The 3,711-nt window shown below is 37.6% G+C and overlaps 1 pseudogene; it reads right to left on the reverse strand.

The window, feature by feature from the left end:
* Positions 1 to 878: 878 nt before the first annotated feature.
* LOC141026135 (uncharacterized) lies at positions 879 to 3,408 on the reverse strand (annotated as a pseudogene).
* Between the last annotated feature and the right edge of the window lie 303 nt (positions 3,409 to 3,711).

Below are 3,711 nucleotides of genomic sequence, written 5' to 3' on the forward strand. Positions count from 1 at the left end.
ACATTAGAAAAGCTCTGAGCAAACGAACTACACGATCTTGTGCTAGGCTTAGGATTGGGTCTTGTCCATCACATCATTCTCCTAATGATGTGATCCCGTTATCAACGACATCCAATGTCCATGGTCAGGAAACCGTAACCATCTATTGATCAACGAGCTAGTCAACTAGAGGCTTACTAGGGACATGGTGTTGTCTATGTATCCACACATGTATCTGAGTTTCCTATCAATACAATTCTAGCATGGATAATAAACGATTATCATGAACAAGGAAATATAATAATAACCTATTTATTATTGCCTCTAGGGCATATTTCCAACAAAAACCACATCTCAACAGAATCTAGATGTATTATTTATTACTAAACAGAACCAAAAATCAAAAAACTAAAATAAAATTGGGTTGCCTCCCAACAAGAGTTATCGTTTGACGCCCCTAGCTAGGCATGATGATTTCAATGATGCTCGCATAAAAGATAAGAATTGAAACATAAAGATAGCATCATGAAGAATATGACTAGCACATTGAAGTCTAACCCACTTCCTATGCATAGGGATTTTGTGAGGAAACAACTTATGGGAACAATAATCAACTAGCATAGGAAGGCAAAATAAGCATAACTTCAAAACTTTAAGCACATAGACAGGGCCGGCTCTATGATTTCGAAGGCCCCGGTGCGAACCCGACCAGTGGGCCCAATAGAGAGAAAAATCCAATTTGATACATGAAAATATAAAATTGCTATAAAATCATAAAACTAATATATTTTTACTAGAATCAAGCATATGTTATTTTCCCTGTCTTTGTTCCAAACCAAGTATCATGGAAGTTACAACGCAGAAAAAACATATTGAAATAGCATGCTAACCTCTAGTGATCATGTGAAACGAGACTTTCGTGCATTTTTTGACGCAAAATCATCAATGAGAGTGTCAAGATCAATACTATCCAGCATATTCTTCTCAATGCAGCACATGGCCAATCCATTCAATCTTTCTTGAGACATCGTTGACCTCAAATAATTTTTCAATAGTTTCAATTTTGAGAAACTCCTTTCAGTTGATGCAACAGTCACAGGTACGGTCAAAAGGATACGATAAGCAATTGAGACATTTAGATAACAATCCGCATCTCTAACAAACTCAAATATCTGATCCGCTGACATGAATGTGTTTGGCAATGTCATCTGCAGTACTTTTAGTTCAGAAACGAAATCATCTAGATCGACATCTGCTGACTTACCATGAGTGAATTTGTTGACAAAATTAGTGCAACATCTTCTTAGATCATTATCACCCAAGGACTTCAACTCTTTCGAGTTGAACAAGAAACCAAATATGCTCCCAAATGTCTTCAGTTCCTCAAATCTAGTAGTTAGGGAAGCAATTGCAACATCAATCATCACCAAAAAGTATTTAACTCTAAATGATTCCACCTCACTTGCTTGCGTTTCTTCATTCTGGTTATTTTCGTCATTGCCACTAATTTCATCAAACTGTCTTTTTCTAGTAATACGTCTCTTGACAGGAAACAAAGGTTGTACACCCATGTCAATTGCAATAGATCTCGCAATATCCAGACTAGTTGCAAAGCCGTCATTTCTGTACTTCTTAAAATATGAGATGGCACCTTCAATCTGTTTAAGAGTAACATCAATGCACACAAACTTAGACTGCAACTTCTTACTCACCATGTTTACAGTGAACAAAATGTGATGCCAAATGACCATGCCAAGTAAAAATTCAAATTTCTCAAGTGCGCTAGCCAAAGATTTTGCGTCGCTCTTAGTCTTCGCGTCATCGGTAGAAGTTCTCTTCAATTCCAGTAATGCTTTTCTTAACTCGGGTGCTTGATATCTGATAGCCTGAACACTCTTTATTCGACTCTCCCATCGAGTGTTACACAAAGACTTAACTGTCATTTTTGGAACATGATCAAGCAATAGCTGCCATCTTTTAGTAGAGCTTGAAAACAATATATAAATTCTTTGCACAACACCAAAGAATGTAACAGCTTTACCGCAAGATTTTGCCATATCACTAAGAGTAAGGTTCAGGCTATGACAAGCGCATGGCATGAATAATGCTCTTGGATTAGTTTCAAGTAGTCTGCTCTGTACCCCTTGGTGTTTTCCCTTCATGTTCGAACCATTGTCATACCCTTGTCCACGAACATCTTTAACATCCAAACCAACAGATTTAAGTGAATCTATTAACACATTATAAAGTCCAAGTCCGGATGTATCATCCACCTTCAAGAACTCCAGAAAAAACTCCTCTATTTTTGTAGTAGTACTTGACATGTTTACGCACCTCACAATTAGAGTCATTTGTTCTTGATGGCTCACGTCAGGTGTACAATCCAAGATGACAGAGAAATACCTTGCATCCTTAATTATCCTCAACAGAGAATATTTAACAGTGCGACCAAGAAGGGAAATTAACTCATTCTGAATATTATGGCCAAGATAATGATGATGGATTTCACTATTCTTAATGCGCCGAAGATGCTCTTGCATTACAGGATCAAATTCTGCCATCATTTCAATTACTCCCAAAAAATTTCCGTTGTTATCTTGATATAATTTCTCATTCGATCCTCGAAAAGCCAGACTATGTTTAGCAAGAAATTTCACAGCAACAACAATTCTAATTAAAACAAGTCTCCATCGCTCCTTCTCCCTTGCAATCTCTTGTTGCATGTCTTTATCAATTGTTTCCTTCTTACTTAGCCTCAGCCTTACCTCATTCCAAGTATTCATGTTAGTGATATGCTCAACACTATTCTCATGCAATTTGAGCTTCTCACTAAGATGTCTCCAATCCTTCAATCCCTCGGATGCTAGCAGACTTTTGCTTTTTTCCAGATTTAAACAATTTGCAACAAAAGCAGTAGACTTTATTCACGTGTTTAGAGTACACTAACCACCTCCAATCACTGAACTCGCCATTCCTTAACTTTCTTGTGTAGTAATCATATGAAAAATGCCTGCCACTAATTTCATCTTCGGGAAACACAAGATTGTATTCCCTTATAGGTCCTTTTTCAATGAGAATATCTCTTGATTTATTGTCAAGAATATTCCAAGTTCTAGGATCATATATATCAAAAGAAGAACCCTGCTCATCTGCATTTCCAAGATTCTCATGGTCACTAAAATTTTCCGTGTGCTGATCGGCATCATTTTCCGCAGCATTATTTTTCTCGACATGATTTTCCTCAACGGCATTCTTAGTATCATCAGGTTTTTCTTCACCATTTGTGATATATAATTTCTCTGAATTTGTAGCAGCACCAGTCCTCAATACAAACATATCCATAGCGCCTTCCTGAGATTTAATCAACTTGTCTACTCTTTTCTTGTTGTTTCTTTTCTCACAGCCAGATAGATGTTCTTTAGGTAACATGATTATGCTGCAAGTGAGAAACACGAATACAGTATCAGAGATTGAAGATGTTATGTTTTTAGATGAGAAGTTTCAGAATTGAGACCACCGGAAAATATTCGCCTATAGATTAGGATTTATGAATAGATTGATCTGAGAATTATTACCTTCTGAATGATGATCTTGATCAGTTGATCTCTTCCCCGAATTCTTGCTGATTTGATCCCCAAACTCAGCTCCAGCCTCCAGGTTCGGTGCGGTGCGCTGGTGTCGGCGTCAGGCGGCGTGCTGCTATGTCGATGCGTCTCCGTGCTCCTATGTCGG

Source organism: Aegilops tauschii, chromosome 6 (genome assembly GCF_002575655.3).
Source record: "Aegilops tauschii subsp. strangulata cultivar AL8/78 chromosome 6, Aet v6.0, whole genome shotgun sequence".
Lineage (NCBI taxonomy): Eukaryota > Viridiplantae > Streptophyta > Magnoliopsida > Poales > Poaceae > Aegilops > Aegilops tauschii.